The 27,356-nt window shown below is 38.8% G+C and overlaps 1 protein-coding gene across 1 annotated transcript in view; it reads left to right on the forward strand.

Annotated features, from left to right (window-relative positions):
• Positions 1-27,356, forward strand: part of LOC142225898 (serine/threonine-protein phosphatase PP2A 65 kDa regulatory subunit-like) — a gene marked incomplete in the record, with an annotated part of 366,424 nt that overhangs the window by 41,295 nt on the left and 297,773 nt on the right.

Below are 27,356 nucleotides of genomic sequence, written 5' to 3' on the forward strand. Positions count from 1 at the left end.
AAAAAATGTATCGTAAAAATTCAAAATGACAAGTGAATATATGATATAATATTATTAGAAGTATTCGTTGCAAACAGGTTGAGCCATGGGTTCAACACACCCCCAAGCATTTAAGAAGTGGTTCACATCGGCTCGTTCCAGATTTGACTTTTTTAGTCTCCTGGAGCTTTATTTGTGTTGGCCCATAATTAGATACATATATGGACTGATTTCCAGATTTATATTTTTAGCGTCCTGAAGACATATCTTTAAAATTCAAAGCAACCATCTAAAATTATAATTTTTTTTTATTTTTCATGAGAGCCACTCATCGTCTTTCATAACAAACAAATACATATGCGATGGAATACTGATTTCTATGTGAGTACGTTGTATACATAGAAAATGCAATATCCATTTTTGATTTGTATTGGGGTTATTGTTAGGGATGCCAATGTTAGAGATGTTGTAATCGACAGAATCATCAGAATTATGAATACCTGTGTATTGTAAAGAACACTGGTCTGTGTTTGAAAACACCCTCATATAGAGGCGTCTGTCCTAAGCAAAACTAGTCATATGACAAGGACATTGGGAGTCTACGGTGCTAGCAGGAGCAGTCGGTTGGGGGGTTCGTGTCCCTGCCATATAAGAACGTACATCAACAATACTGTATGTGTCTATAGGACTGTAGTATGACCAGAAAGGCGAGAGGTAGCCAAGGGTGAATCTTCTAGCGAACCAAAATGTTACTCTCCAAACTAACTTAATCGTCTCCGCAAGAATTGTAATAATGTATGCTCCCAATGAACATATGGAAATAAAAGGAGTGAGGAAAAGCAGTTGGTTTAGGATTTGTTTGAAAAGGTCGGATTTATTTCTGGTTTCAGGTCTTACCAGTATCAGTAAGACCTGAAACAATTACAAAGAATTAGACAGAGGGTGACTTGCTTTTAGCGGAAGTTTAGCAAATAGTATTTTGACATTTTAAAATTAAGTTATTCAGGTATCTTATCGATAATTGAGATATTCTTGAGATATATATATATATATATATATATATATATATATATATATATATATATATATATATATATATATATATATATATATATATATATATATATATATATATATATATATATATATATATATATATATATATATATATATATATATATATATATATATATATATATATATATATATATATATATATATATATATATATATATATATATATACAAATTGGGACGAGATGATTTCCTCTCAGTCTCTGTCCAATTGGTTGAAGTTTCGGAATGTATATCCGTCCATTAATTCCATAATTGTGCCACGTTGGGTGGGCTACACTCCATGTTGTGACGTCCAGTTTCATGGGTTTTGTGATGCCTCAGAAAAGGCATATGCAGCAGCCCTGTATGTCCGAATAAAGGGGGAAACTTCCACAAGCGTCCACTTGGTCTGCTGCAAAACTAAAGTTGCACCTCTAAAAACTCTCATCAATCCCAAGGTTAGAGCTTTGTGGGGCAACATTACTAGCAGAGATGATAGACAGTACAATTCCACAACTGAAAATTCCTAATTACTCGATATTTTGCTGGACCGAATCCACTATTGTTCTGTCGTGGCTAGCCAAGCCTCCTTGCTTTTGGTCCACATTTGTTGCAAACAGAGTTTCCAAAATTATTCAGGTTGTTAATCCGTCAAATTGGTTCCATATTAGATCGGAATGAAATCCAGCGGACTTGGCTAGTCGTGGAGTCTATCCTAATGATCTTCAGGAGAATCAGTTATGGTGGTATGGACACCATGGCTTGCTGATCCGGATTACACCTGGCCAAGGCTTCAAGACACGCCACATGAATTCATTGAAGTCGAGAAAAAGAATATTAAAGTTAATTTTTCCTACTACAGCGACTTCGATGATATCCTAAACAGGTTTTCCTCCCTTACTAGAGCTCTTCGGGTGATAGCATACGTATATAGGTTCTTCTATAATACGCACCCAAGGTACCGGTCCAACTTTTCTAGAAAGTCAATTAGCATTTCATCCTCGGAAATATTAATGGTTCAAAGGAATCTTTTTGTAATGACACAAAAAGCGTATTTTGCAAAGGAATATTTGGCCCTTTCTGCAAGAAAACACCTAGCAACATCCAGCTCAATCTTAAGTCTAAATCCATTCCTTGATGAGGAAGGTACTATGAGAATTTGTGGTAGGCTTGTTTCGTCGCCGGCCCTGTCATACAATGAGAAGCATCCTGTGATACTTCCTTATAATTGTCAACTCTCTCGATTGCTAGTTAAGTTCACACATGAGATTTCCATTCACGGTGGAAACCAACTTGTTCTCCGATTGCTTCGCACGCAATTCTGGATAATAAAAGTGAGGAATTTAATCAAAGGAACGATAAATAAATGTAAAATTTGTATCCTATATAAACAGAGGTGTCAAAGACAAATTATGTCCTCTTTACTTGCCGAAAGATCGGAACTGTCCAGACCCTTCACCCACACCGGGCTAGATTTCGCTGGTCCTTTTGATATGAAGCACTATACAGGTCGTTGTGTCCGTATTACCAAGGGTTATGTGTGCGTTTTTATTTGTTTCGCTACTAAGGCCATCCATCTTGAGGCTACCTCAGATCTGTCCACAAATACTTTCCTGGCTGCTTTTAGTAGATTTGTATCAAGACGAGGTTGCCCGCTCCACCTTCACTCTGACAACGGTACAAACTTAGTTGGTGCGTCCAAAATACTAGCCAGAGAATTCCTTCAATCGTCGCAGCAGGCTGTTGAATCCAACTATGGCCATCATAATATTACGTGGCACTTTATCCCACCTGGAGCTCCACATATGGGTGGGCTTTGGGAAGCTGGGGTAAAAAGCTTCAAATCGCACTTCCGTAAGATCGGGGGTAATTTAAGACATACATTCGAAGAATTCCAAACCCTATTTTCAAAGATCGAGGCATGTCTAAATTCTCGCCCATTGTACCCGGTCTCTCAAGAACCATCCGACATTTCGGCATTAACCCCGGACATTTTCTAATAGGCTCTCCAATCATGGCCCCAATAGATCTGAAAATAGACGATTCTCCCATCTCTCTCGTAAATCTGTGGCAGCGGTTGAAAATTATTCATCAGAATTTCTGTATCCGCTGGAAGGATGAATATTTGAAAGTATTACACAAGCGCCACAAATGGAAGAATCCTACTGAGAATCTGAAAGAAAGTACCCTAGTTGTCGTGAAGGAAGAAAATCTCCCTCCTAATTGCTGGCGTCTGAGACGAATTTCTAAAGTTCATCCAGGTGCCGATGATCGAGAGCGTGTTGTTGATATCATTACCGCGAAAGGTCCTATAACTAGGCCGATCACAAAACTTGTCGTCCTTCCAAATGAATCCTCTTCCTAAATCGCCCTAACAATCGTAGAAGTTACTTTATTTATTAAATTTAGATTGGAAATAACACACCAAAGACACAACAGAATAAACATCAAAGTAAATATGCCTGTAGACTTTGTCGTCATATCCATCCCCTACGCAAATGCAAGCGGTTTCTAGGGATGAATGCCGTGAGACGACAGGAGCTAGTGAAGAAGTATGGCTATTGCCGCAATTGCCTTGCCCATTCGCATTTTCAGGGCACCTGTTTTACCACCACCGGATGTCGTTATTGCCGCCTCCTACATCACAGTTTTCTCCACATTCATAGCAGGCTCCAAGAACGGTCTGAACGTAGACATCGAGCCCAACCCACTAACTTGCAGAATTCTGAAAGTGGTGGTCGCCGAGTCCAATCATCTCATCCAAAGCCAAGTCCACATACATCCAAATCCATAGCGCTGCCAACAAAATCTTCTAAGGCTTCCTCCACAACAACACTGTCTTCCATTTTACGACACTTCTCCCAACAGTTGTTGTGAAAATCGAACGCGAGGGAAAAGTCAACAATATCCGCTGCCTCTTAGATTCCGGTTCCAAGCACAGCTACATATCGTCGTCAATGGTCGACAAATTACACCTCACTACATTCACCTGGAACGGTGAAACAATTTGTCCAACGTCATTGGTTTCCACACATAATCCAGATATCAAAATCCACACTACTCTGCGCTTGAAGAACAGAATTAGTATGTATATTCCAAGTTCTTCGTTACCATCATCTATCCGAAGTAAGTTTTCCAATATTTTATTGGCTGATAACGAATTCTTCAAATCAGCACCCATTGACATTATTTTGGGTATTGATATATATGCGAAATTTATAAAAGAAGGTATTTCGAGTCGTCATGGATTGCCCACGGCACAAAATACCATTTTTGGATGGATAATTTACAGCAATATATATATATATATATATATATATATATATATATATATATAATATATTATATATATATATATATATATATATATATATATATATATATATATAATATATATATATATATATATATATATATATATATATATAAATATATATATATATATATATATATATATATATATATATATATATATATATATATATATATATATATATATATATATATATATATATATATATATATATATATATATATATATATATATATATAATTGGAGTGGAGTAATTGCTGTAAATTATCCATCCAAAAATGATATTTTGTGCCGTGGGCAATCCATGACGACTCGAAATACCTTCTTTTATTAATTTCGCATATATATCAATACCCAAAATAATGTCAATGGGTGCTGATTTGAAGAATTCGTTATCAGCCAATAAAATATTGGAAAACTTACTTCGGATAGATGATGGTAACGAAGAACTTGGAATATACATACTAATTCTGTTCTTCAAGCGCAGAGTAGTGTGGATTTTGATATCTGGATTATGTGTGGAAACCAATGACGTTGGACAAATTGTTTCACCGTTCCAGGTGAATGTAGTGAGGTGTAATTTGTCGACCATTGACGACGATATGTAGCTGTGCTTGGAACCGGAATCTAAGAGGCAGCGGATATTGTTGACTTTTCCCTCGCGTTCGATTTTCACAACAACTGTTGGGAGAAGTGTCGTAAAATGGAAGAAAGTGTTGTTGTGGAGGAAGCCTTAGAAGATTTTGTTGGCAGCGCTATGGATTTGGATGTATGTGGACTTGGCTTTGGATGAGATGATTGGACTCGGCGACCACCACTTTCAGAATTCTGCAAGTTAGTGGGTTGGGCTCGATGTCTACGTTCAGACCGTTCTTGGAGCCTGCTGTGAATGTGGAGCAAACTGTGATGTTGGAGGCGGCAATAACGACATCCGGTGGTGGTAAAACAGGTGCCCTGAAAATGCGAATGGGCAAGGCAATTGCGGCAATAGCCATACTTCTTCACTAGCTCCTGTCGTCTCACGGAATTCATCCCTAGAAACCGCTTGCATTTACGTAGGGGATGGATATGACGACAAAGTCTACAGGCATATTTACTTTGATGTTTATTCTGTTGTGTCTTTGGTGTGTTATTTCCAATCTAAATTTAATAAATAAAGTAACTTCTACGATTGTTAGGGCGATTTAGGAAGAGGATTCATTTGGAAGGACGACAAGTTTTGTGATCGGCCTAGTTATAGGACCTTTCGCGGTAATGATATCAACAACACGCTCTCGATCATCGGCACCTGGATGAACTTTAGAAATTCGTCTCAGACGCCAGCAATTAGGAGGGAGATTTTCTTCCTTCACGACAACTAGGGTACTTTCTTTCAGATTCTCAGTAGGATTCTTCCATTTGTGGCGCTTGTGTAATACTTTCAAATATTCATCCTTCCAGCGGATACAGAAATTCTGATGAATAATTTTCAACCGCTGCCACAGATTTACGAGAGAGATGGGAGAATCGTCTATTTTCAGATCTATTGGGGCCATGATTGGAGAGCCTATTAGAAAATGTCCGGGGTTAATGCCGAAATGTCGGATGGTTCTTGAGAGACCGGGTACAATGGGCGAGAATTTAGACATGCCTCGATCTTTGAAAATAGGGTTTGGAATTCTTCGAATGTATGTCTTAAATTACCCCCGATCTTACGGAATTGCGATTTGAAGCTTTTTACCCCAGCTTCCCAAAGCCCACCCATATGTGGAGCTCCAGGTGGGATAAAGTGCCACGTAATATTTTGATGGCCATAGTTGGATTCAACAGCCTGCTGCGACGATTGAAGGAATTCTCTGGCTAGTATTTTGGACGCACCAACTAAGTTTGTACCGTTGTCAGAGTGAAGGTGGAGCGGGCAACCTAGTCTTGATACAAATCTACTAAAAGCAGCCAGGAAAGTATTTGTGGACAGATCTGAGGTAGCCTCAAGATGGATGGCCTTAGTAGCGAAACAAATAAAAACGCACACATAACCCTTGGTAATACGGACACAACGACCTGTATAGTGCTTCATATCAAAAGGACCAGCGAAATCTAGCCCGGTGTGGGTGAAGGGTCTGGACAGTTCCGATCTTTCGGCAAGTAAAGAGGACATAATTTGTCTTTGACACCTCTGTTTATATAGGATACAAATTTTACATTTATTTATCGTTCCTTTGATTAAATTCCTCACTTTTATTATCCAGAATTGCGTGCGAAGCAATCGGAGAACAAGTTGGTTTCCACCGTGAATGGAAATCTCATGTGTGAACTTAACTAGCAATCGAGAGAGTTGACAATTATAAGGAAGTATCACAGGATGCTTCTCATTGTATGACAGGGCCGGCGACGAAACAAGCCTACCACAAATTCTCATAGTACCTTCCTCATCAAGGAATGGATTTAGACTTAAGATTGAGCTGGATGTTGCTAGGTGTTTTCTTGCAGAAAAGGCCAAATATTCCTTTGCAAAATACGCTTTTTGTGTCATTACAAGAAGATTCCTTTGAACCATTAATATTTCCGAGGATGAAATGCTAATTGACTTTCTAGAAAATTTGGACCGGTACCTTGGGTGCGTATTATAGAAGAACCTATATACGTATGCTATCACCCGAAGAGCTCTAGTAAGGGAGGAAAACCTGTTTAGGATATCATCGAAGTCGCTGTAGTAGGAAAAATTAACTTTAATATTCTTTTTCTCGACTTCAATGAATTCATGTGGCGTGTCTTGAAGCCTTGGCCAGGTGTAATCCGGATCAGCAAGCCATGGTGTCCATACCACCATAACTGATTCTCCTGAAGATCATTAGGATAGACTCCACGACTAGCCAAGTCCGCTGGATTTCATTCCGATCTAATATGGAACCAATTTGACGGATTAACAACCTGAATAATTTTGGAAACTCTGTTTGCAACAAATGTGGACCAGAAGCAAGGAGGCTTGGCTAGCCACGACAGAACAATAGTGGATTCGGTCCAGCAAAATATCGAGTAATTAGGAATTTTCAGTTGTGGAATTGTACTGTCTATCATCTCTGCTAGTAATGTTGCCCCACAAAGCTCTAACCTTGGGATTGATGAGAGTTTTTAGAGGTGCAACTTTAGTTTTGCAGCAGACCAAGTGGACGCTTGTGGAAGTTTCCCCCTTTATTCGGACATACAGGGCTGCTGCATATGCCTTTTCTGAGGCATCACAAAACCCATGAAACTGGACGTCACAACATGGAGTGTAGCCCACCCAACGTGGCACAATTATGGAATTAATGGACGGATATACATTCCGAAACTTCAACCAATTGGACAGAGACTGAGAGGAAATCATCTCGTCCCAATTTGTATATATATATATATATATATATATATATATATATATATATATATATATATATATATATATATATATATATATATATATATATATATATATATATATATATATATATATATATATATATATATATATATATATATATATATATATATATATATAACGCATTGTTCGGAGACGTTGATAGTTCAGGGACTTTTTTTTTTTCTTTGAGATTTGTACTGGAATGCAAACCTCTATCATATTTAAAGTGTTGTTTTTGTCTTTTCAGACTTAATTATACATTATTTCTATTAAATATCGACGTTTTATTATTTCTTATTAAAAAAAGATGTTGCCACTTGTTTACAATAAAATTGAATTTATGTCGCCGTTTATTCTCATCACAGTTATCGCCTCTAACATTCTCTGTGTCACCAAATCAACAAATGTAAATAAACTCTGATTCAGCATCACAATTTTTATATACCCACCACCATAGAATGGTGACGGGGGTATAATAAGTTTGTCATTCCGTTTGTAACACATCGAAATATCGATTTCCGACTATATGAAGTATATATATTCTTGATGAGGGAGAAATTCTAAGACAATATAAGCATGTCCGTCTGTCTGTCTGTCTGTTGTAATCACGCTACAGTCTTCAATAATAAAGCAATCGTGCTGAAATTTTGCACAAACTCGTCTTTTGTCTGCAGGCAGGTCTTGGGCTTCTAGAATCCGTAGTTTTCATCCAATTTGCCTGAAATTTAAAATCTAGAGGTGTTTGGAGACCATAAAGAGGTGTGCTAAAAATGGTGAGTATCGGTCTATGGTTTGGTATAACCCCCCTATATAGACCGATGTCCCGATTTTACTTCTTGGGCTTCTAGAATCCGTAATTTTTATCCACTTTGCCTGAAATTTAAAATGTAGAGGTGTTTTAAGACCATAAAGAGGTGTGCTAAAAATGGTGAGTATCGGTCCATGGTTTGGTATAGCCCCCATATAGACCGATCTCCCGATTTTACTTCTTGGGCTTATAGAAACCCTAGTTTTAGTCCAATTTGCCTGAAATTGAAATTCTAGAGGTATTTTAGAACCATTAAGAGGTGCGCCAAAAATGGTGAGTATAGGCCCATTTTTTGGTATAGCCCCCATATAGATCGATCTCCCGATTTTACTTCTTGGGCTTTTAGAATCCGTAGTTTTTATCCAATTAGCCTGAAATGTAAAATCTAGAGGTGTTTTAGGACGGTAAAGAGGTGTGCCAAAAATGGTAAGCATCGGTCCATGGTTTGGTATAGCCCCCATATATACCGATCTCCCGATTTTACTTCTTTGGCTTATAGAAACCGTAGTTTTTATCCAATTTGCACGAAATTTGAAATCTAGAATTATTTTACGAGGTGCGCCTAAAATGGTGAGAATCGGTCAATGTTTTAGTATAGCCCCCATATAGACCGATCTTGCGATTTTACTTTTTGGGTGTGTAGAAATCGTAGTTATTGTCCAATTTGCCTGAAATTGAAAATCTGGAGGTTTTGTATGACTATAAATAGATGTGCAAGAAATGATTTCATTGTTTGGGATTCTAGAAACCGTAGTTTTTATCCAATTTGTCTGAAATTTGAAATCTAGAAGTATTTTAGGACCATAAAGAGGTGTGAAAAAATTGTTGAGTATTGGTCCATGTTTTAGTATAGCCCCCATAAAACCGATTTCCCGACTTAACTTCTTGGGTTTCTATAAACTATAGTTTTTTGTCCGAATTGCGACAAATTGGAATGCCATAATACTAGTATTTTAGACACACAAAAACGTGAATCAGATTTAGGTTTTAGCGGTCCATTTTGTAAGGCCTCCATATAGACCGATTTCACTTCCTGAGGGTATAGAAGGCGCACTGATCAAGAAAATTGCTTGAAACTGAAAGTAAAATATTCAGATTTTAATCCTCGTAATCATCTAAATAATGCAGGTGAAAATCTACAGATTTACACATCAGGGCGTTATTTCATCAGTTTCTTGCACACTTTCAAGAGATGTTAATGATTCCTCTAAAACTCAAACAAAAATGGTTCTTATAAATCCCGAATCTGATATAGTCTTCATAGGTAAAATCTTTAAATTTATCTTCGGGAAATGTACTAGTTGAACTGCTCTGCTTGGGAGAATATCTGTCATCAAACACTTGAAATTTCAAAGGAAACTACATTTGATTCATGGTGGTGGGTATTTAAGATTCGGCCAGGCAGAACTTACTGCCTTATATACTTGTTAATATTTTTAATGTAAATAATATAATTTTGATACGGACATTGAAGTAACATAATATAAATAATTGCTAAAGACGTCTTTTGGAAATTATTCTAATTAAAATATCTATCCAAAATATGGATAGAGAAACTTTCCCTACAGGTGCATTCCGGCTATTATAAAATAAATTTGTGAAATCAGTGTACATGGAGGCTATCTAATCTTACACCCCATGGTAATATGAGTCTAAATCGGATGAAAGAAATACAAATGTATATACGGGAAATATATCAAATGTGCATATATTTCTGTATAGTTAGAATGACACCTTTAAATCTGGGAAAGCTTTGACCTCTGTGGTCACATGAGTATAAAAGGGGCAAAAGGTATATGTGGTAGCAATATCTGAATCTTGTCCGAGTTTAAGGAATAATTGCAGGTATAGCAAATTTGAGTACAACTTTGGCCTCTATGGTCAACTGACTGTGACATGTAATGCCAGTTCCACTCTCTTTGCAAAATATCACATAAATAGAAGTGAAACTTTGCCATCTGTGGTCAATTGAATGTAAATTGGGTGACATGAGTATAAAAGGGACAAAAGGTGTATGTGGTAGCTATATCTGAATATTGTCCGATTTTAAGGAATTATTCCAGGTATAGCAAATTTGAGAAAAAAACTTTGTAAATTGGAGTAAAACTTTGGCCTCTATGGTCAACTGACTGTGACGTGTAATGTCAGTTCCACTGCCTTTGCAAAATATCACACAAATCAAAGTGAAACTTTGGCATCTGTGGTCAACTGAGTATAAATTGGGTGAAAGATAAATACGGAGCTATATCTGAGTCTTAACCGATTTCCACCAACCCATCCAGACATAGCTACAATGACACTTCTACTCCCTGTGCAAAATTTGACGTAAATCGTAGTAAAACTTTGGCCTCTGGGGTCAACTGAGGGTAAATCGGACGAAAGATATATGTAGGAGCAACCTATGAATCTGAACCACTTTCAACCGAATTCGGCACGCATATAAATAATCTTAATTTTATTTGGCCAATGTGGTCATATGAGTGTAAATCGGCCGAAAAGTATATATTTAAGCTATATCTGAATCGATTTCAACCAACTTTGATATCACAGATGTAATATCAGTTCTACTCCCTGGGCAAAATATCAAACAAATCGAAGCGAAACTTTGGCCTCTGTAGTCGCCTATCGTTGAATCGTTCAGATCGTTGAAAGTTCAAATATTTCATCAATATTTTGCCAAAAAATCCTTAGTTTTCGAGATATCGATCGTTGAAAATTAAATATTTTACCACTTTTTCGAAAATTGACTGCATTTTTTACAAAATTTAAGACAAAACATAAATATTGGGAATAAATGGTGTATTATAAAGAGAAAATATTAAGTAAAAATTTTACTAAAAATGCTTAGTTCTCGAGATATCGATCGTAGAGAATTCCAATAATCTACCACTTTTACGAAAAATGGCTACATTTTTTACAAAATTTAAAGCAAATAGTGTAAATTGGGAATAAGTGGTGTATTCTAAAGAGAAAATGTTTAGTAAACATATTCCCAAAAATGCTTAGTTCTCGAGACATCGATCGTTTAAAATTTAAATATTTTACCACTTTTTCGAAAAATGACATCATTTTTTACAAAACATACATATTGGGAATAAATGGTGTATTTTAAAGAAAAAATGTTGAGTAAAAATTTTGCGTAAAATGCTTAGTTTTCGAGATAACGATCGTAGAAAATTAAATATTTTAAATGTGAAAATAACTTACAAAATGTTTTCCCTTTGCGATCACGGTATTTATTTAAACAAATGGTGACTATATTTGAATTTAGAGTAAATGGGAATTTCGAAGCACCGTTTTTTTTTCAAATAAATACCGCAATCGCACGAAACAAATGTTTTGTTTTTAATAGTGCGATTAAACCCAGATAATTTAACTCAATTGATACGCATTGTCCTTTTCATCTATATTCGATTAAAATTTCGCAGGAATATATTTATTTTTATTTAAAATTTTGATTGTAAATAATCGCGAAAATAAAATTATTTTCAACTCGAAAACCGGACTTAGTACCGGCCTTTAGGCAGAAATGAACTTAGTACTAAGCATTAAAATGCATCAATGTTTAAGGAAAATGGAAACTATATGACTAATTAGTTCCTATGTTTACTCAATTTCATGAAATTAAATCGAATTCAAATGACTTATGTTATGCTTTTGTTTGAATAGATCGTTTAATGGTGACGATTTTTTGACGAATTGAATGCCCAACAATTGACATCACTGCCCACAGCACATATAGCACGAACATTTTTTTGTCTTATTCTGCCTCACATACGAAGTTGAGTGATCGAGTGAAAAAGCTCTACAACATGTCAGTATAACCGCATTAGTATTGCCAAGTTGTTGAATTTTAAGAGTTGTGGCAAATTACTTTCGAATACGCAATACACATCATAACCATAGCGTAATTTACCCTTAAATGCACAAGATCACCGATTCCTCCGAAAAAAAATAAATAATAAGCAAAATGGTAAAAAAGAAAAGTAAATATAAACAAAATGCTCATACGCCATATGAAAATATTGGAAAACTTACTTCGGATAGATGATGGTAACGAAGAACTTGGAATATACATACTAATTCTGTTCTTCAAGCGCAGAGTAGTGTGGATTTTGATATCTGGATTATGTGTGGAGGCCAATGACGTTGGACAAATTGTTTCACCGTTCAAGGTGAATGTAGTGAGGTGTAATTTGTCGACCATTGACGACGATATGTAGCTGTGCTTGGAACCGGAATCTAAGAGGCAGCGGATATTGTTGACTTTTCCCTCGCGTTCGATTTTCACAACAACTGTTGGGAGAAGTGTCGTAAAATGGAAGACAGTGTTGTTGTGGAGGAAGCCTTAGAAGATTTTGTTGGCAGCGCTATGGATTTGGATGTATGTGGACTTGGCTTTGGATGAGATGATTGGACTCGGCGACCACCACTTTCAGAATTCTGCAAGTTAGTGGGTTGGGCTCGATGTCTACGTTCAGACCGTTCTTGGAGCCTGCTATGAATGTGGAGCAAACTGTGATGTTGGAGGCGGCAATAACGACATCCGGTGGTGGTAAAACAGGTGCCCTGAAAATGCGAATGGGCAAGGCAATAGCCATACTTCTTCACTAGCTCCTGTCGTCTCACGGAATTCATCCCTAGAAACCGCTTGCATTTACGTAGGGGATGGATATGACGACAAAGTCTACAGGCATATTTACTTTGATGTTTATCCTGTTGTGTCTTTGGTGTGTTATTTCCAATCTAAATTGAATAAATAAAGTAACTTCTACGATTGTTAGGGCGATTTAGGAAGAGGATTCATTTGGAAGGACGACAAGTTTTGTGATCGGCCTAGTTATAGGACCTTTCGCGGTAATGATATCAACAACACGCACTCGATCATCGGCACCTGGATGAACTTTAGAAATTCGTCTCAGACGCCAGCAATTAGGAGGGAGATTTTCTTCCTTCACGACAACTAGGGTACTTTCTTTCAGATTCTCAGTAGGATTCTTCCATTTGTGGCGCTTGTGTAATACTTTCAAATATTCATCCTTCCAGCGGATACAGAAATTCTGATGAATAATTTTCAACCGCTGCCACAGATTTACGAGAGAGATGGGAGAATCGTCTATTTTCAGATCTATTGGGGCCATGATTGGAGAGCCTATTAGAAAATGTCCGGGGTTAATGCCGAAATGTCGGATGGTTCTTGAGAGACCGGGTACAATGGGCGAGAATTTAGACATGCCTCGATCTTTGAAAATAGGGTTTGGAATTCTTCGAATGTATGTCTTAAATTACCCCCGATCTTACGGAAGTGCGATTTGAAGCTTTTTACCCCAGCTTCCCAAAGCCCACCCATATGTGGAGCTCCAGGTGGGATAAAGTGCCACGTAATATTTTGATGGCCATAGTTGGATTCAACAGCCTGCTGCGACGATTGAAGGAATTCTCTGGCTAGTATTTTGGACGCACCAACTAAGTTTGTACCGTTGTCAGAGTGAAGGTGGAGCGGGCAACCTAGTCTTGATACAAATCTACTAAAAGCAGCCAGGAAAGTATTTGTGGACAGATCTGAGGTAGCCTCAAGATGGATGGCCTTAGTAGCGAAACAAATAAAAACGCACACATAACCCTTGGTAATACGGACACAACGACCTGTATAGTGTTTCATATCAAAAGGACCAGCGAAATCTGGGTGAAGGGTCTGGACAGTTCCGATCTTTCGGCAAGTAAAGAGGACATAATTTGTCTTTGACACCTCTGTTTATATAGGATACAAATTTTACATTTATTTATCGTTCCTTTGATTAAATTCCTCACTTTTATTATCCAGAATTGCGTGCGAAGCAATCGGAGAACAAGTTGGTTTCCACCGTGAATGGAAATCTCATGTGTGAACTTAACTAGCAATCGAGAGAGTTGACAATTATAAGGAAGTATCACAGGATGCTTCTCATTGTATGACAGGGCCGGCGACGAAACAAGCCTACCACAAATTCTCATAGTACCTTCCTCATCAAGGAATGGATTTAGACTTAAGATTGAGCTGGATGTTGCCAAATATTCCTTTGGAAAATACGCTTTTTGTGTCATTACAAAAAGATTCCTTTGAACCATTAATATTTCCGAGGATGAAATGCTAATTGACTTTCTAGAAAAGTTGGACCGGTACCTTGGGTGCGTATTATAGAAGAACCTATATACGTATGCTATCACCCGAAGAGCTCTAGTAAGGGAGGAAAACCTGTTTAGGATATCATCGAAGTCGCTGTAGTAGGAAAAATTAACTTTAATATTCTTTTTCTCGACTTCAATGAATTCATGTGGCGTGTCTTGAAGCCTTGGCCAGGTGTAATCCGGATCAGCAAGCCATGGTGTCCATACCACCATAACTGATTCTCCTGAAGATCATTAGGAAAGACTCCACGACTAGCCAAGTCCGCTGGATTTCATTCCGATCTAATATTGAACCAATTTGACGGATTAACAACCTGAATAATTTTGGAAACTCTGTTTGCAACAAATGTGGACCAGAAGCAAGGAGGCTTGGCTAGCCACGACAGAACAATAGTGGAGTCGGTCCAGCAAAATATCGAGTAATTAGGAATTTTCAGTTGTGGAATTGTACTGTCTATCATCTCTGCTAGTAATGTTGCGCCACAAAGCTCTAACCTTGGGATGGATGAGAGTTTTTAGAGGTGCAACTTTAGTTTTGCAGCAGACCAAGTGGACGCTTGTGGAAGTTTCCCCCTTTATTCGGACATACAGGGCTGCTGCATATGCCTTTTCTGAGACATCACAAAACCCATGAAACTGGACGTCACAACATGGAGTGTAGCCCACCCAACGTGGCACAATTATGGAATTAATGGACGGATATACATTCCGAAACTTCAACCAATTGGACAGAGACTGAGAGGAAATCATCTCGTCCCAATTTGTGCCCTCGGCCCAAATAGATTGCATAATCATTTTTGCAATCACAATGGAAGGAGCCAGCCGTCCAGCGGGATCGAAAAGCTTGGCTATTTGCGACAGTACCCTCCTTTTAGTATAAATGCCATCGTCAAGAATAGGAGATACGGAAAAGTAAAACGTGTCGGATGACGCGTTCCAACGAACACCTAAAGTTTTAGCGGTACTGCGATCATCAAATTCCAAGAAGTCTTCAAATAAAAGATGATCTTTCGGAAGACCGGAGAGAATTTCTTTGGAGTTGGATGTCCACTTCTTCATGAAAAATCCCGCAGATCTTAGAGCCTCAATAAGTTGGTTTCTGCTCTCAGTAGCAGCAGAAATGATATGGGCACCAGCGAGAGCGTCACCCACATAGATTGAATCTCTCAGTATCTCGGATGCCAATGGAAAAACATTCTGGATATCGTCGGCCAACTGGATGATGGTCCGAATGGCCAGATAAGGTGCACAATTGACCCCGAAGGTTACTGTGTAGAGTTCAAAATCTTTTATTGTCCCTTCAGGATCATGACGGTGAAGAATCCGTCGAAAAGATCTATGCCCAGGATTTACCAATATCTGACGGTACATTTTTGTTATGTCTCCATTGAAGACATAACGAAAAAATCTCCACTTGAGTATAAGGACAACAAGATCCTTTTGGAGCACTGGGCCGGTATATAAAATATCATTTAAGCTTCTACCGTCCGATGAGGGTGAAGAGGCATTAAATACTACCCTAACCCTTGTCGTAGTGCTTTCAGGTCGCACAACGGCATGGTGGGGTAGATAATAATGGGGTGGATTATTCAAATCCTTTGGAGGTGAAACTTCGGACATATGATTTAATATTTTATATTCCTCTAGGACACTATCGTATTCGGACTTAAATGCTGGATCTCGCAGGAGACGAGCTTCATTCCGAATAAACTGTGCCATAACACTGTTTCTCGATTGACCCACACTCATATTCTCCAAAAAATATTCCCTGAAAGGAAGGTGAACTACATACGGCCATCTCTGTTTCGAGTCGTCGTAGAAACTTATAAAAAAATGTCTTCCGTGGAAGGTCTTCCACCTCCCAAAAGCGTCCGCAGATGTCCCTTTCAACCCCTGAAAGCATTTTTAATGGGAAAAGATCACCTCCTATTAGGAGGTCAATTTTGGCTCTCGTAGAATCGAGGGTCGGCTAGAGGAACCTTTGGGATATCCGAGAGCAAATCTGGATTAAATGTGGTTGATGGAAGGTTTCCTGACAGGTGTGGGACAACCAAAGCGGACGTGGAAATTTCAAAGTCATCTTGGACTAACGAACTTAACGAGAAGCTGCATTACTTTTGAACCGCAGCTGAAATCGTCCCATTCAGACCAGAAATAGTTGCATTCGTTCGTGGAAAAGGCAATTTGAGACTATTGAACAGTCTCTCGGAAATAAAAGTGCCTTGAGAGCCCGAATCGACCAATGCTCTAGCGACATACTTCAGACCATTATGATGTATTTTCACTTGAGCCGTTCCCAAAAGGACACCATTGGAATGACTGGCGAAACACGTCTGCACGAAGCCCCCGCCAGGGCTTGTGGACGATCTATTCGTTAAGTGGGGAGGAATAGTATTAGGAGGTGCTGTGAAAAGTGCAAACATATTGATGGCGAGTTTTTTACCTTTTTGAAAAACTGTAGAGCCAGACTCGATGAGATTTCGAGGGATTTTGATTTGATGTCAGATCGCTTTAAAAAATATAAGAATCTTCTTGATAATTCTTCAAACTTGGACATAGTGTTACAATCGCCAACTGAAAATTCCAGAAAAAGGAAGAAATCTAAATCTAACAAGAATTCATCTAACAATGAGATTGAAACAATTTCTCCGACACTAGTTAACGCCAATAATATTCAGGATTCAGAGACTGTTGTCATTCCTAGTAACAACGCTGAAACTGCACCTTTACCTATTCCACCTATTATTATTACCCCGTCGCATTCGAATTCACTGAACACTGGAACAGTAGTGGCACCAGCTACTGTGTTAACTGATACTAATGCATTCTTTTCTCCTTTTAATACACCTACAAATCAATCGCCTGCTGGTTCAGCTCCAAAACCTTTAAGGGTCTTAAAGGGTGATACGGTCAAAATTTGGTCAAGGGAAAACGCGTGTAAATCGGTGAAATCGTTTATTTAAAAAATCAAATTAAATTTCTTTTTCAAGTTCAATTAGTATAAAATTCAGAAAAAAATATTCAGTTAGGCTTTCGCTTTTCCAAATCCGAATTGCCGGGCCTCACGCTTGACACCTGTCATCAGATTTTGTACAGCCACCTTGTCCACCTTCTTCGCCGCAGAAAGCCAGTTTGCCTTGAACTGCTGCTCGTCCTTAGCAGTTTTTTGGACTTCTTTAGGTTCCGCTTGACAATAGCCCAGTATTTCTCAATTGGGCGGAGCTCTGGCATGTTGGGAGGGTTCTTGTCCTTGGGAACCACCTGCACGTTGTTGGCGGCGTACCACTCCATGGCCCTTTTACCGTAATGGAAAGATGCCAAATCCGGCCAAAACAGTACGGAACAACCGTGTTTCTTCAGGAAAGGCAGCAGGCGTTTATTCAAACACTCTTTCACGTAAATTTCTTGGTTGACAGTCCCGGAAGCTATGAAAATGCTGCTTTTCAAGCCACAGGTACAGGTGGCTTGCCAAACCAGATATTTCTTTGCGAACTTTGGCAGTTTTATGTGCTTGAAAATATCTGCTACCTTTCCCCTTCTTTTTGCCGTATAAAACTCCTGTCCCGGAAGCTTCTTGTAGTCGGCTTTGACGTAGGATTCGTCGTCCATTACCACGCAGTCAAACTTCGTCAGCATCGTCGTGTACAGCCTCAGGGATCGCGCTTTGGCCGTCGTATTTTGTTTATCGTCGCGATTTGGAGTCACTACCTTCTTGTAAGTCGATAGTCTGGCTGGTTTTTTTGGCTCGATGCACGGTTGTAGACGATACACCCAGCGTAGCTCGGATTTTCACGATGCGCGAGCAAAATTTTGATACGCTGCTCTTCTTGCTTGGACGGCATTTTGACAACTGAAGAGTGAATTCCAAAATCAAAATAGGAGCAACATTCTACACACACATACCTTCAAAATGAGGGGTGTTCAGATTTTTTAAATGCAAAATTGAAAGAAATACGTCAAGTTTATATTGACCAAATTTTGACCGTATCACCCTTTACCCCCAATGAAAACCATTTTTGCTGCCCGTTTTGCTCCAGAAACAACTGAGGACGATATTCATTTCTACATAAAATCAAAACTGAATGCAAATGTAGACATTAAGGTATCTAAACTGCAATTTGTAGAGAGGAGGAACAAGTCGTCATTCAAAATTTTCGTACCTGAGGACATTTTTGACACAGTGGTCAATCCGGAATTTTGGCCTTACAGAGCTGTGGTGCATGAATTTGTTTTTAGAGATAGAGTTGCACGTTTACCTGCACGTCCCGTTGAGCAATCAAAAAACTGAATAAAACCCTGTCTGATACGAATTTTACTATAGTTTATCAGAATGTTATGGGACTTAACACAAAATTATGCAACCTATATACGGATAGCTTTGGCTTTGATTATGATTTGATTATATTTACTGAAACCTGGCTTCAAAGTAATATCTTAAATACTGAAATCTTATGCGACAAGTACCAAATTTATAGATGTGACCGCCCAAATGGTTTGAAGAAATCTGGTGGCGGCGTCCTAATTGCTGTTTCTTCGAAATTTGCTTCATCAAAAATTTATATTCCAAACGAACTTCAAATTGAATATTTAGGAGTGAAAATAAGGTGCGGCCATAATTCCTTGTTTGTGACTTGCTCCTATATTCCTCCTGGTTCTTGTAACGATGTTTATAATGCTCATTTGACTGCTATCCAATCGGTCCTATCTACTGCGAGATCCTCTGATTTGATTGTTTTGTCTGGTGATTTTAACACTCCATCTATTACATGGAAATGTTGTGAGGAAATGAATTACTCCGTACCAATGCTAATAAATGGATATCAATCTGAATTTGTTGAAAACCTGTTAAAAGATGGTCTTTTTCAAATTAGCAACATACAAAATTCGAAAAATAAATTACTTGATTTATTTTTTACAAATGAACTAAAAGATGTGTTTTTATCACGCGTCAATGCCGTTGTAAATCCTGAAGATGTTCATCATCCCACTGTCTGTATGAATATAAATATGTCTTTTTCGAGATCTATGCGAAAAAAACTCGTATTGAAAACTGATAAAATATTCTCTTTTAATAGAACTGATTACGAAAAACTGAACTCATTACTATTAAATGTGGATTGGAATAAAATCATTCATTGCCCAATCTGTTCCATTAATTCGAATAACTTCTCATACTGGTCCACATTGGAATGACAGTAAATTACGTAACTTGAAGAATAGAAAGAATAAACTTTATAAAAAGTATAAAAAATCTGGATCTGCGACTGACTATGCAAACTACTCAATTGCTCGTTCAGAATACAACCTGTGGAATAAACAATCCTATAAAAATTATTTATCGAAAATTAAAAATAAACTGAAGCTTAATCCAAAGTCATTTTACAGATTTCTTAATTCTAAACGTCAATCAAATGTGTATCCAAGAACCCTTCACTATGGTGCTGTTGAAGGGGATGATAATGAATCTATATGTAATTTGTTTTCAAAGTTCTTTGCAACAACTTACTGCCTAAGGATTTCAAGCAATCTGATGCGTACCCATATAAGATACAGGAATATTCGACATTCACTACTCCATTTATTTCTCCTGATATTGTGATGAGTTATATGGAAAAGATAAAATGTTCATATCGCCCGGGCCCTGATGGGATTCCCAGTAACATCCTCAAATATTGTGCTCATTCTCTTTCGACTGCTCTTTCATTTCTGTTTAATGAATCTTTGCGCACAGGTCACTTTCCTACGTTGTGGAAGAATTCATTTATCATTCCGCTATTTAAAAATGGAAGCAAGTCAGATATTACGAATTATAGAGGCATTGCTAAATTAAGTGCTATTCCAAAACTGTTGGAGAAAATTATTTCTGATATTTTGAATCATCAAGTCTCCTCTCTTCTATCGCCTAAACAACACGGCTTCCGTAAATCTTGTTCGACCATAACAAATATCTTGGAATTGACTACAATGGTTAATGAAGGCTTTAGAGATCGTTTACAGACTGATGTCATTTATACTGATTTTAGTAAGGCGTTTGACAAAGTATACCATTCACTTTTACTGTAAAAACTGCATCGCATTGGCTTCGGTGAATTAATGGTATCCTGGTTTGAAAGTTATCTAAAGAATCGTACACAATTTGTAGTATTTGATAACATTATTTCAAAATCAATACATGTGCCTTCTGGTGTTCCACAAGGCAGTCATCTTGGCCCTCTATTGTTCTGCTTATTTATAAATGACCTTCCATCAGCCATTAAATATGGTTACACTCTCATGTATGCTGACGATGTTAAAATTATAAAGGTTATTCGGAATAGTGATGACCAATCCTTACTCCAATCTGATCTGAATAGCATGTACAGATGGTGCTCATCAAATATGATGGAACTGAACATAAGGAAATGCAAGCATATCTCTTTTTATAGATTAAATTATATCGACACGAATTATAACTTGAACGGCACAACGCTTGAAACTGTTGAATCCTTTAAAGATCTTGGAATACTTTTGGATCGCAGGCTAAATTTTAGATCTCACATTTCTATGACTGTAAATAAGGCCTGAAGTAAGGAATTTTTTGACCCATTTGTTACAAGAAACTTATATACTTCACTTGTGCGTCCTATCCTGGAATATGGATCTGTAATTTGGGACCCACAGTACCAAATTCATTGCAATCGTATTGAATCTGTTCAGAAACAATTTTTACTGTTTTGTTTACGTCGGAATAACTGGACACCTCAAACCTTGCCGTCCTACAAAGAAAGACTATCGCTCATCAAATTACCTACACTGAAAAGTAGACGTACCATGCTGAATATCTGTTTTACGGTTGATTTAATTAACGGAAGATTTAAATCTGACTTCCTTATTAACAGCATATCATTCAATGTACCCTTTAGACCTACCCGCAACTTTGAACTGCTCCACATTGAATACTTTCGAACGAACTGTGAAAACAACGATCCACTTCGCCGTCTTTGTAATGAATTCAATACATTTTATTATTATCTTGATTTGTCAGAAGAGAAATACAATGTAAAGAAAAAGATAACATTATTATTAAATACTTGATATATTAACAAACGATATGTATATAATGTAATATATTACTGTTAGTCTGTAAGGGTTTAATCCATAGATGAAAATAATAAAATAAAATAAAAAAAAGAGATGACTGACCAACAGAACTGGAGTTTGAATTTGGCTTGATAGTCGTTGGCAATTGCTCTCTATGGAGCAATGTGTTATGCCGCTTGTGACATGTCAAGCATGAATATTTACTTGTACAGTTCTTTGAAGAGTGTACTTTGGAGAAGCAGTTGAGGCAAACGTTTAATTTTTTTACCTCAGCCAACCTTTGATTTATACTCATGCCAAGAAATTTCTGACATTGCCGAAGATAGTGTTCCTCATTCGGACATAACCTACACTTGGGGGTTGAAACTTTGTTCTGGAATGCCTTGACATTCCTAGACGACGGTTTAGGATTTACCCTTCCATAGGATTGGATGCGGAGGTACTTGTGTCCTTTTTTCGAATTTCCGATACCGATTCAAGTGTTCTGTGCCGATTTGTAAGGAAGGAATCTAAAGAAGACCACTCAGGAATGACAGCCTTATCTTCCAAGGTATGTTCCCATAGAGTAAGGCTAACATCTGGTAGGCGGGTGGAACAAATGTATATAAATATAGGTCGCCAACTTATACAGCTTTAGCATAGATATTCAAGCGTTGATATCTCTTAGGTTAGGTTAGGTTAAAGTGGCAGCCCGATTAAATTTCAGGCTCACTTAGACTATTCAGTCCATTGTGATACCACATTTAAATAAAAGTACCTATTACATATGGGCACTTCTAGTCTTAACCACTGAACCTTCTCTATTATTTACTTTTGTGGAACCAACCAGATTGCTCCAAAAACATTAACAAACTGCTTAAGTTAACGTTTTCCAGGTCAGCCAGTAATCTAAAGCTATATGCTCCTAAAATTCGCTTACGCCTTACACAAAAAGCAGGACACTCACACAAGAGGTGTTTTATTGATTCCTTTTCCTCCACGTCATGACAGCTTATACAATAGTCATTATACTTCGCACCTATAGTTTTTGCAAATTCGCCTATCAGGCAGCGACCCGTTATAGCAGATAGTAGGAGTGCTCTCTGACGCCTTGAGAACACTAGCATATCTAGTGTGCGGTTTAAGTTTAAATGGGGCCAAATTTGCTTGGTGTCGTTACAACCCTTGCAATTTTCCCATCGAATATTGGCCATCATAACAGCCTTCTGACGCAGTAAGAGCTTGCAGGTGGCCAGAGGCATACCAACAGATTCTAGTTCCCCTGGAATATGTAAGGTACTTCCTAGCCTTGCTAACACATCTGCTTCGCAGTTCCCCGGTATGTTTCTATGGCCAGGCACCCATATTAGGTGAATATTGTACTGCTCAGCCATCTCGTTGAGAGATTTGCGGCAGTCTATGGCCGTTTTCGAGTTAAGGAACACAGAATCCAAGGATTTTATTGCAGGTTGCCTGTCTGAGTATATATTAATGCCAATATTTGTTGGAACATTACTTCTCAGCCAATTCACCACCTCTCTTATTGCCAATATTTCAGCCTGAAAAACACTACAGTGATTAGGTAATCTTTTCGCTATTCGAATTTCCAGATCTTTAGAATATACTCCGAACCCCACTTGTCCATTCAATTTGGAGCCATCAGTATAGAAATCTATATATCTTTTATTCCCCGGGGTCTGTGTACACCACGCCTCACTGTTGGGAATTAGAGTTTCAAACTTTTTGTCGAAAAGTGGTTTTGCCAGGGTGTAATCCACTACATTAGGCACATCTGGCATTACTTTGAGGACCGAACTATGACCGTACATTTTTTCCGACCACAGCGATAGCTCGCGCAACCGCACAGCCGTTGTTGCAGCTGACTGTTTGGCCAAAATGTCTAAAGGCAATAGATGTAGCATGACATTAAGGGAGTCTGTTCCTGTCTTACTAAATGCGCCTGAGATACATAAGCTCGCTATACGCTGAACTTTATCTAAACAAGTCGGTTTCTGAAGTGCCGGCCACCAGACTACAACACCATATAACATTATAGGTCTAACTACTGCCGTGTATAGCCAATGCACAATTTTTGGTCTTAGTCCCCACTTTTTCCCTATTGCCTTTTTGCACGAGTACAAAGCTACCGTGGCTTTTCTCGCCCTCTCTTCAATATTAAGCCTAAAATTCAGCTTCCTGTCCAAAATAACGCCAAGGTATTTTGCACACTCACCAAAGGGAATTTCAATACCCCCTAAGGAAATTGGCCTAACCGTGGGAGTTTTGCGATCTTTGCAGTACATGACTATTTCTGTCTTTGCTGGATTTACACCAAGACCATTATCTTTCGCCCATTTCTCAGTCATCCGGAGAGCTCTCTGTATAATATCTCTGATTGTGGATGGGAATTTTCCCCTGACTGCTAGCGCCACATCATCTGCGTATGCCACCACTTTTATCCTTTCTTTTTCTAGAGAAACCAGAAGGTTGTTTATAGCAATATTCCAAAGAAGAGGTGATAGAACTCCTCCTTGGGGAGTGCCTCTGTTCACATACCTTTGTATGTTTGCTTGCCCTAGTGTGGCTGAAATACGTCTCTTTATTAGAAGTTCGTCTAACAGCCTAAGTATACCTGGATCAACATTCAGAGTTGTCAGTCCATTTAATATCGAGCTCGGATGGACATTATTGAACGCCCCTTCGATGTCTAGAAACGCCACGATTGTGTATTCTTTGACAGATAGTGAGCTTTCAATAAAGCTGACCAGTTCATGCAATGCGGTCTCAGTAGACCTGCCCTTCGAGTATGCATGCTGTCGTTTCGAGAGGAAACTTGAATCCATGCTAGTTTTAAGATACATATCTATCATCCTCTCCAGGGTCTTGAGTAGGAATGAGGATAAGCTGATTGGTCGGAAATCCTTCGCACTCGAGTGAGAGGCTTTTCCTGCTTTAGGTATGACGACGACTTTTGTTTCCCTCCACTTTTCTGGAATATATGCTAAGTTTACACATCGTTTATATATCACCGTCAACCAGGGGATAATTCTTTCAGCCACTGCCTGTAACTCCGCCGGAGTAATTCCATCAGGTCCGGGGGATTTGAATGGTCCAAAGCTATTTAAAGCCCATTTTATTCTAGATTCCGACACAATTTCCTCGATAGGAAATGATCGCTGAGCCTCTGTTTCACAGCAGGAACATGGTTCAACCGTCTGATTTCCAGGGAAGTTTGTGTCCAAAAGTACCTCCAACGTCTCCTCACTGGACGTTGTCCAATTTCCCTCCGATGTTTTAATGAAACCTGGAGCGGTGTTAGTGGATGCTAGTACCTTCCGTAGTCTGGAAGCCTCTGACGTATTCTCAATACTGCTACAGTAATCATCCCAAGAGTTTTGTTGGGACCTTCTCAGTTCTCGTTTATATTCTCTCAGATTCATCTTGTAAGTGTCCCAATCCTCCGGAGCTCTTGTGGACTTTGCTTTGTTAAAGAGCTTCCTGCAGGATTTCCTCATATTACTTAACTCCGTAGTCCACCATGGCGGCCGATTTTTTCCCCTTGGCTTTCCTCTAGGGCAAGCAGCTTTCAGTGAAATGTTGAAGGCCTTAGTAATCCGCTGCACTGCGTGTTCGATATCTTCACAGTGCTCATATTTGTCACTGGCATTTCCGGTATCATCAAATTGAACGATTCCCTATACCTATTCCAATCAGCTTTCCTAACATTTGGCGGAAATATGGTCTTTGAAGTACGAACAGCCAATCTGAAACTGATGTAGCGATGATCTGAGAAGCTATGTTCCCTCAAAACTTGTCACTAAAAAATCTATCATTCAGTTCCGGAGAGGTCAACGTTACGTCCAATACCTCTTGTCTGTTCCTGGTGACGAAGGTTGGTGCATCTCCCTTATTGCAAACTACCAGGTTAGTACGCAAAATAAACTCTATTAGCGACTCTCCCCTTGCATTAGTATCACTACTTCCCCAAATACTATGATGTGCATTTGCATCGCATCCCATAATGAGTTTTGTCTTTGTTTTTAGTGACTCCTCAACTAAGGTCTTAACGGCACAGGGTGGCATATCCCTATCATGTCCCATGTAGACCGAAGATACCCAATATTTGCATGTGGATATCTCTAGACTGGCTACGACAGTGTCTGCATTGCTCAATGAAGGAAGCAGAAACAAGTTTAGTTCGTTTTTAGCAATTATACATGCTCGATTTATATCGTTACCGGTATTATGCAAAAGTTTGAAACCCGGAGTGCTTAATTCACAGATCTTGTTCTTATATATGTATGGTTCTTGAATAAGAACTATATCTATGTCTCCTTTCATCAGGCGAACTTTTAAGGCAGCACAAGCGGCCTTACAATGGTGAAGATTTATCTGGAGGAACCGTAGAACCATCCAAATTTTCAACCACCGTCACATCAGCCGCTTCAATTGAGTCATCAAGGGCTTCCTCTTCATAGATCTCGGTGACTCTCGCAACAATCCGCGGTTCAGCTTTGGTGAGGCTTGAGCCTGTAGAAACTTCCCGCATATGATTTTCACCATAGTCTGCAGGTATTATGTCCCCTTCGGCTTTGCTAGGAGATTTTTTCACTGCTGACTCTACCGGAGGCTTGTCCGTTTCGGAATCCTTTGGCTGATTGCTTTTGTATACCTTCATATGGATATCATGAAAGCCATAACTTACGCGTCCTTGGGTCTGGGCTAGATGTGGCAGCGACTCTATGTTTAATATAAACACCGCATGTCGCCTTGGTCCATCCACCTCATCCAAACGACCAACCTTCAAATCGGCGGTTGGAAGATCTGGGTTACATTCTTTTATTCTCTCTAGTATTGACTCAGGGTCAGGAGGGTTTGCCGGTATCCATGCATGTGCTCTAGGTTTAGCCGGTATGTCTTTTTTATCGACTAACTCCAAAGCGGCTCCTTCCCAAACTTCACCAATTAGCATCAATGCAGCTTTAAAGCAATCCATAGACCTCTGGTCTGCAAAAGCTATTAACTTATATCGTCCTTGATACCATCCAGCATCTTGCCGTCAAGGACTTGGTCCGGGAAACTTTTTTCGCACCTCTGAGTAGACACCAGACATCGCGTTCTCAATTTCCCCCCATTTTTGCCTTGGAATCATACCATCCAATGCTCCTTTATTAATAATAGCCATCACAAGGCTGTCTTTTGCAACTGAGGCAAACGATCTTTGATCCCGTTTAGACGATGGCAGCTCATCCGGTGATCGTTCCCTTTTTCCAGCTTCAAGAATTCCTTGAGCCCATTTAAGGAATCGCTTTGCTTAGCCGACAAAGTGCTTGGGTCGACTGATCCTAATTTCTTTAGGATAAACAAAGCATTTCTTCGTTCCTTGAATCTCTTTCGAGAGGGATTGTCTCCTTTTGATGTCGTCACCTTAGAAAAGGTTCGACTTGTCAAAGTGTCACCGCCAGTCGACCCGTCTACAGGTCGACTAATTAGGACTGACTCTTGGTCGCTGCCCAAATTTATAACTTCAGTCATTACCCGTCCACTGGGCCCTGAAGTTAGCAACCCAGTGGATGACTTTGAATTTCGCTGCATGGT

The sequence above is a fragment of the Haematobia irritans genome, chromosome 2, assembly GCF_050003625.1.
Source record: "Haematobia irritans isolate KBUSLIRL chromosome 2, ASM5000362v1, whole genome shotgun sequence".
Taxonomy (NCBI): Eukaryota; Metazoa; Arthropoda; class Insecta; order Diptera; family Muscidae; genus Haematobia; species Haematobia irritans.